This window comes from Camelus ferus, chromosome 13 (assembly GCF_009834535.1).
Source record: "Camelus ferus isolate YT-003-E chromosome 13, BCGSAC_Cfer_1.0, whole genome shotgun sequence".
In the NCBI taxonomy this organism is placed as follows: domain Eukaryota; kingdom Metazoa; phylum Chordata; class Mammalia; order Artiodactyla; family Camelidae; genus Camelus; species Camelus ferus.
In genome coordinates, this window is record NC_045708.1 from 8,013,063 (window position 1) to 8,022,027 (window position 8,965).

The following is an 8,965-nucleotide window of genomic DNA, read 5'->3' on the forward strand; positions in this document are numbered from 1 at the left end:
CAAGCCAGCTCTGGAGCCAGTACATTTTGGTTTAAATCCCATCTGCAGCCTGTGACTGGCTGTGTCAGAGACTAGATGGTCTCTTAACCTCACTGAGCCTCAGTGAGATAACCACTGCATCTTAGGACCTGTGTTACCATGTTAATTATTCAGAGGGAGGGATGACCCATGTAAAGAGGAAACAGTTTTTCTCAGCCCTCCTAGGATCCCTGGCTGGATCTGAAAATTAAACTGGCAGAGATGAACAGGAGAAAAGTAGACAAAATTCACTGAATGTTTGCATAGACAAGAGAATGGAGACCCAGAGACATGACCAGAGCAGAATGCTTTTATACCTTTCAGACAAAGAAACAAGAAATATGTGAAGAATTGACAAGACAAAGGGGTTTGGTCTTGGGGTTGTAAATGGTAAAGAAAATACTAGGAAGATAAGGGTGAGTTTAACAAGGTTTGCTTATACAGATTTCTCGGCCATAAATTCCCCGTCACTGTGATAAGAATGTCTTCGTTCCTCCTGATACAGGAGGGCACCTTTCACCTGGGAGTTCTATCACCTGTTTCAGGGAAGAAGGGCAGGGAGGTGGGTGGCGGGAGGGAGGAGGTCAGAGTGAACTTCCTGCTTCTGCTGTTTTCGCAAACTCCTTCAGCTTAAAATAGTCAATATGCCAAGGCGCCATATTTTGGGGTGGCATGTCCTGAACCCCGTCACCCATCTGACCATTTATCTACTCATTTATTATTAATTCTATAAACACTTATTGAGTACAAGTTTTCAAAAGTTTGAACAAACTGTTAGGAAGTAAAACAGATTTTCCACACTGGCAATGTTACCAAAAAATCGGCCTCTACACCCCAAAAAGGGAATTCAAACTCGGAGGCAAAGTTTGGGAGCAAAGAAAGGAGCAGCTTTATTGCTTTGATGGGCAAAGGGGAGTCTCAGCAGGCTAGAGCCTAAGAACTGTGAATCCATCTTGGGGTTGGGGCTTGGTGATTATACAGGTCAACAGGACGGGGTGCAGCAGCGATGTCAATCAACAGTGTTCTTTTACAAGAGTTCGTCAGGTGTCACAAGAACTTCAGGTGGCCCACCAAAGGGTCATCTGCCCACGACCTCTCCTATCTTGATCTAATCCATTTGGCATCCCCAGGGCTTCTGGAAGATCTGATCATTTTCCTAAGGTTATCATTCTGTGACCTTCTTCCTGGAACATAGCTTCTGGTTTTAGGTGCCAATTATTTAGAGTGAGGCATAACACAGGGTTGGGGTTGCTAAGCACATAATCAATCAGGCAAATCAAACAATAGTAGTAGCAGAAGGGAAAACAGGTTAGTCAGCTAGAAAGAATTTGAAGAAAACAAGCTAATCAATCCTAGTATATTCTTTGAGCTGCCTTAGCATCAGGAAAGCCATTTTGACTCCTTCAGCAACAGCAGATCTCTGAGGGTTCAGTTCTCCAGGTGGTTGGGGGCTTGTGCACACACCTGTCAGTCCAGAGACTGCCGTCAGAGTCAACAGGTTGTTATAAAAGATTGTATCAGAGATCTAAACTCAGAATCACAGATTTGAACTTGAAAGGAGCTTAGAGCTCCCCCTAGCCTAGTGATTGGAAAAGTCCATTTTATTTCAAACACTTTGTTCAAAAGAAATCTTACTCAGTATATGAAACAGAGCACACCACCCCATCACCACCATCGTCCTAAGATAGGGCCCCTACAGCACAAATGGAAATTGATCTCCTAGGTCCTCCTAATTCCACAGCTGGGAACACGGCCCAGGAAGAGAAGACTTGGACAAGGCCTTGTGGAAACTTCTTGATTTTAGAGCCGAAGGTTGACAGCATGGAGACTGGGATGCCACGTAGAGTTTAAAAAGAAATAAATAGAACTTCTACAAATGCAAAACACAGTGATTGGAGTTAGAAACTCAATGGATAGGTTAATTCATAGAATGGATACACCAGAAGAGAGAATTGGTAACCTTGAAGGTAGATTTGAAGGAATTACTCAAAAAGCAACAACAACAACAAAAAAAAGAGACAGAAAATAGGAGAGGTTAAGAAACAAAGGATAGAATAAGAAAGTCCAATATGAATACAGTCAGAGTTCCTGAGGAAGACAATGGGAGAGAGGCATTATCCAAAGAAATAACGGCAGAGAATTTTTTAAAATGGGAAGACACCAAACCTCAGATCCAGGAAGCCAAGCAATGTCCAAACAGAACAAATAAAAGGAAATCCACATGGATAGTCACCCTAATGGAACTTTGTTCACTCACTGCTGTATCTTCAGCACCTAGAACAGCGCTGGCACCCCGTTAAGTGCTTTATAAAACCTGTAGATTGAATGGATGAATGCAAATGGCAGAATGCCAAAGACAAACATTAAGATCCCAAAGACAGTTAAAGCATATTGTCCTAAAAGGAATTGAGACAGGAGGGAAGGGGGCAGGGCACAGCCATTCAAGGAATGACATAGCAATTAACACCAAGATGGTAGAAGACTTAATTCCCAGTAGGCCTTGAGGATCAAGATGACAGGAGATCTGACTTCTAGGAGACCTTGAGCTTCATTATACACTTATTGTAATATATTAGCATGATAAATAACATGCCCACAGGTGCCATGACAGTTCCAAGGCTAGCCACAAAAGGTCAAAGAGTGGACAGTGATCCAATTCCTGGGAATCCCAGCCCCTTCCCCAGGGTAGTTGGAATGGTCCTCCCACTTGTTAGCATATGAAGCTACCAAGCCCATAAAAACTGGGCAACACCACGCCTTGCAGCCTCTCTCACTCCCTCATTTTCAGAGACAGCCCTCACTCTGTCTACGGAGTGTGTATCTATTTTACTTTACTCAGCACCCAACCCCCACACCTCGTGGCCTTTTCTCTCGCCTTCTGAAACAGCCTACACTCTATGTAGTATGTATCTCTCTAAATAAATCTACCTTTACTCAACTGTGGCTCGCTCTTGAATTCTTTCCTGTGCGAAGCCAAGGACCCACACTTCGTGGGTCACGTCCCAGGGGCTCAACCAAGACCTGGGACACGACCCTCCTCATGTCCCACATTCGTTTTTCCTGCATCAGAATGACAATTACACTAGCAGCTGATGTCTCAACAGCAAAAACAGAAGTCAGACAACAGGAATGATACCTTCAAAGTGGTGGAAAAAAGAACCATCAATTTAGAAATGTGTACTAGTGAGTTATCTTTCAGGAATGAAGGTAAGATAAAGACATATTCAGAGGAATGACAATAGAATTTATCACCAACAGACTTCAATACAGAAACGTCTTAAAGAACCTTTTTGTGGAAGAAGGACATTTTTCCTTAAGGAAGACCTGACACGCATGAAGGAAATAGTATATAGCTGGTTTAGTGTTCAAGACAATAATAATACATGTAGGAGGGGCTGAGCAGACACGGTGTTACAGTTGGAAGGAGGGTAAAAACTGGATTAACATTAGACTTTGTTAAATGAAACATACATATTAAAATGTCTTGGATAACCACTGAAAGAATAGAAATGAAATGTGTATTTTCCAAAACAATGGAAGGGGAAAAAATGAGGAAAAAGAAAAACTTAATCAATTCTAAAAAAGTCAAGAAAGGTGTGAATGAAAATTATTGCCTGCCGTATCAGTAAACGAAGGATGCTGTGGCCATCAAGTCATAAGCCAGTACCGCCATCTCAAGCCATCTCAGCAGTGAGCCAGAGGGAACTCAGAATGGAGACAAGCAGGCAGCCAGTCCTCTGCCACCACCCCCAACGGTGCGCCCTGAGGTAACTCAGGATGGGAAGGAACAGGATACTGGCCCTAGATAGCTAGGTGCATATCAAAGGAATGATTTCAATGAGCCCAGACTTTTGCACCTTCCCATACATAAAAAAGCGCTAAATTCCTTAGCTTGAGATGTCTCGTTTTTTTTTTAATTAACAGTAATCTTTTGACGTTGCAACTACCTGGTCTTTGTTGCAAAAACTCCTATATATCCTGACTCTTCCCCTGGCTCCTCAGAGCAGTCTCAGCGTGATCTGAGAGGGAGCATCCTGGGCTTAAGCCCTCAGAAATGTCTGCTGAGTAAAATGTAACTCAATTTTTAGGTTGTGCATTTTTTCCACTCGACAAAGGAAAAAAAAAAAAAAACCATGAAGTTTGACTGTTAGTAAGCACAAAAATAAGATGGTATTATGTCATAATCATACATGTGTAAATGACTTTTTAAAAAATTCCAGGCACATTGTGTTTGTAAGAGACACATCTAAAGTATACAGACACAGGAAGGCTGAAAGTAAAAGGATGAACAAATTAAACCAGGCAAATAAGGCCGAAATGGAGCTGGTTTAACTAAGTTAATATCAGACCAACTTAACCTTAAGGCAGAGTATTACTAGAGATAAAAGAGGCCCAAGATCAACTATCAAAAGGGTCAACCCACCAAGTTTAGGGGGAGATGTTAGATGCATAGACTTAAGTAATAATCACCCTCTTCTTTAAGAATTGCTTTAAAGTTTAAAAGAAGGCTCTTTGGTAATTATTTGTTAAACATCTGACTCTCACATCAAACCCAAGAGGTAGTAGAGCTGGTGTTTCCACTCCTTTTTTTTTTATAGATGTGGAGCCTGAGGTTCGGAGAAGTTAAGGACTTGCCTTAGGTCACACAGCAGCAAAATGATCTGGATCACAGTTCTTCTGACTCCAGGCCCAGTGCTCTCTCCTCTACCTGCAGGTATTTAGAAAGGAGAAAATGTACCATCTGGACAGAGGAAGGAAAGGGCATGGCAGGGCTCGGTGATGAACAGCGTGGGCAGAGACCCGGCAGGTGGAAAATGCCCGGAGGAAAGTGTGATTGAACCAAACATCCAGCGCGGAGAGGAGTGGGGAAGATGGATTCCAGCCAGTTTCGGACGGACCCGAAGGCGGGCAGAGTTTTGCTATTTTTGTACATACGAGAAGTTTGCACGATGCCACGTGCCCCGCCGCTGGATGCGCAGTATGAGACCAGAGCCCTCACGGCGGGAGCCGCGCGCCCCCCACCACGCTGCCGTCGCCCTCGCGCCCTGGCGCCCGCGCGCAGACGCACACCCGCCGCCACGTTCACGACTCGGGTTGGGGCGCAGCGCGCACCCTCCAGGCAGCCTCCAGGCACTGGGCGGCGCGCTCTCGGACACCTCCACCCGCCCCCACCCCGCAGCCGCTTGGGTCGTTAGCCGTCCCGCCTGAGATCCCCTCCACGTTCAGGTTCGACTGGGTGAAGGTGGACCAGCGGAAGACAGACGCACGGGAGGGCAGGTCCAGGAGGGCAGGAAAACTGGATTCTTCTGGTGGGAAGAGGAGGGAGGCTCTGATAAGCTTAACTGGACAAGGATGAGGGTGGACTGGCAGGGCGCAGACAGGATGCGGGGGAGGAGGGGTGAGGAGCAGATAGAAGGGCAGCTGAGCCCAGGCATGGAGGGACTGGGGGTAGGAAGGGATACTGTGGTTTGAGTTGTCTCAAATCTCCTTTGGAAAGAGGTAAGGGTTGGGGGTGGTCCTGGTTAGGGGCATGCGCTGTGGCGTCAGCCCCCTGGGGGTAGCCCCTCTGTAGCCACTGACCTGCTATAAGGCCTTGGGCTGGGCAGCTAACCTCTTTAAACTCATCTCTAAACAAGAGACCTACTTCTTAGGGCTGCAATGCAATTTAATGACCGCATGCATCCTAGAGGCTGCGTGATGCTTCACGTGGTCCAGTTAGTCATTTAACACAGTGTGTGAGCCCCTGTTCTGTGCCAGATACTGTTTATTCCATGTGCTGTGAATACAGCAGGGAAGAAAGGGAGACAGTGGCTCATAGTCCACTGGAGGGAGAACAACAAACACTAATTTCTTCCATCTGTTAAGTGGTGGTAAGTCATGGAGAAAAACCGTGCAGGGTAAAGAGAGGAAGTGGTGGGGAGGGTGCTGCAGGCAAGGGGAGAGAGGTCAGGGAAGGGCCTGCGTTGAGGACTGAGTGGGCTGGGGAGCCTTTGGGGGTGTTTGAGTTGGGTCAGGACATGCTCTGATCTCCATCTTCTCAGGGTCAGTCTGCCCACTGTCTGGAGGAGACTACCAGGCGTGAGGTCAAAGGCAGAAGTGAGACCAGTTAGGAGGCAAGAGTGGATGATGACTTGACCCAGGGAGGTGAGGATGGAGGCGATGAGCAGGGGGCAGATCCTGGGTGTCTTTGGAAGGTAGAAGAGATGGGATTAGCTGATGGATTGCATGTTGTGTGAGGGAGCAAGGAGTCAGGGTGTCCAGATGGAGCTGCTCTTCTGGGAAGAGGGAGGGATGGGAGTCTGGGTGAGAACTATCTGAAGCTGAGATCACCTGGGGCGCGTGCATCAGGGAGTGAACAGGTCCAGGGCTGAGCGCTGAGAAGAGGAGGAACCAGCAGAGGAAACAGGAAAGAACCCACAGGCAGGAGGGAGGGAGGGATAGTGAGAGCTGGCATCCTGGAGTCAGGGAGGCAGGGGCTCCAAGGAGACTGAGTGACCACAGTCCTTTCACTGCCTCAAGAAAACCGAGGGCTGAGAACTGGCCAGGGCATGGCACCACCCGTGTTACCTGGAGGAGGGCAGCTTTGGGGTGAGGGGAGCCCAAGTGCAGTGAGGTCAGCGGAGGTGGAGGGGGGAAGGAATTGGGATTTGAGGGTGATGAGAAGCAGAGAAATGGCCTGGGTCCTGGAGGCTCAAGGTGGTGGTTTTTTGGGGGTGTTTCTACTTTATGATTTTTAGGACGGGGAAAAAACAACTGCTTGTTTAAGTGCTGATGGAAATGAATCAGTCAAGAAAGGGGAAGTGCGGATAATGGGGGAAGTGACTTCGGGAGCAGGGACAGGGCCCTGCCACATCATAGCCTGTGTCCTGCCCCGCAGCTCTGTACCCCGGTCAGGGACTGAGTCAGCTGGGGGGCCACTGCGGGGCGAGGGTGCTTTTCCTGATTCACAGAATGGAAACTCAGAGGCCGGTGGTGGCCCTAGGTGCTGGTCTTGGGCAGGGAGACTGGATGACTCCCAGAGCACAGGGGAGGGTCAGGCTGGGGATGCGAGCACACAGGATGGGGGAGGGGGCAGGAGAGGCCATGGGCACGAAGCTGGCAAGTGAGGAGACTTGCGGCATTTCTCTTCGAATGGCCGTATTTTGTGAGTAAAATAGGAAGTCTGGGGGGCCCTGGGGGTGGGTGGCTGAGGTCAGGTGAAGGACAGGATGGTGGGAGGGAAGGTCAAGGACTCGCAGACCAGGAGTTGGAGGGATCATCCGCGTGGCCGGTGAAGCCACCCAGAACTGGACAGGTGTGTGCTGGAGAAGGTGACAGTGAGTCAGGAGCTGAAATCTTCAGGGAATGAATGACCAGGACTTCCTTCCTGGCCTGCGTGGAGCTTAGAACCAGTGTTTTAGAAAAGAGAGGAAGAATGGTTGAGAAATGGTGACAGGAAGCAAAGAGGGACCCCCTCCTGCCTGGAGGTCTGAGAGAAAGAGCCCCCACTTTAGAGGGCTTCTCAAGAAGCAGGGTCCACAGGGGTCTGTCATCAGTGTTACAAGGAATGGGTGCCAGAAGATGTGAGGAAATTACAAAGCAAAGAGACGGTACAGGGTGTGGGGAGAGGAGACCCCAAGGGCCCTGACCAGGACAGTCAGGGCTAGACCTCAGAGATGCTGGTCGGGGTCGGGGGTGGGACCAGTGCTGAGTGTGGCTGAGCGGGAGCGGGGCGCCCTGTTCTTGCCTTTAATCAAACAGGACCACTGGCTGTGGTGTGGACCAAGGACCCTGCCACCTTGGCTTTGCTCTGGAGCCCATGGAGCTGAGACCTGACATCAGCCACAAGGAGAATGTGCCCCCTAGGCCTGCAACCCCCCTGAGGCCAGGCAAGAGGCTCGTGGGTCTGGGTCAGAGGTGGCAGGAGCTGGGCCCCCTCGGGTAGCAGCAGCCTAGAGCTCCTTTCCCAGACAGGCCAGCCTAGGGCCTGGCTAATTCCAGAGGTTAGCTGTACAGGGCCAGCTGGGCCAGGACAAAGTCTTCCCAGCCTGGAGCCCAAAGGAGGGACAGGAAGTGAGGTCAGACAGAGGGGGGACCAGGAGTGGGCCTGGCTGGGACCTCTGGCTGAGACGGGGCCCCTGCAGATCAGTCTGTGCCAGCGGTGGTGGGCTGGGGAACCTCCCTGCTCAGGTGCCTGGGGCTTCCAGAAGGCCACAGAGCAGGTGCAGCCAAGAGTGGGAACAGCCCAAGAACAAATTCAGATTCTGATTCACATGTGTGAATTCACATGTTTCTCTGTTCTAGCTGTGTGACCATGGGGCAAGTTGCTTAACCTCTCTGACCTTTAGTTCCTATCTACAAACATTCATGGCCCACTCTACCTGCCAGGCCCTCCCAGGAGGCCTTGTCTCCCAGCGGTGGAATAGTCTAGGGGTGGGGGAGACCGGCAGGCAGGGAGGGGCTCTAAGCCCCACCCAGCGGTTCCCAGAGCAGCTCAGGTTTAGCTCAGGACACACTGGGTCTTGCTTTCACCCCAGCTGCTGCCCCCAGCACCTCTTTGCTCAAGCTGGACACCAGGGAGTCATCCTTGGCCTTTCTTCTTCCACCCCCTTCTCGGCCTCCGCCTCCTTAGCAGATCTGCATCTGTCTCCTTCTCTCCCCCCTCCTCCACCCCTCATCCCAGGCCCCTCACTTCTCGCCTGGGACTCCCTCAACAGCCTCCCAGCTATCTCCTTGCTTCCCTGTGCCCTCCCCCTCCCCTGGCTTGCCCCGTCCCTGCTCTGAGTCCCTGCACCGAGGCCAAGTCACTGCTCTTACACAAGACCCCTGGGTGTGCCCATCGGTCCACACTGGACGACAGGGCTCTGGAGTCTGTCCCTCCCCACCTGTCCCACCTGAGCACTGAGCTCCGAGTCCTCCCCCAGGACATAACTGTCTCTCCTCCCTTTAGAGAAACAAAGAGTCCTGA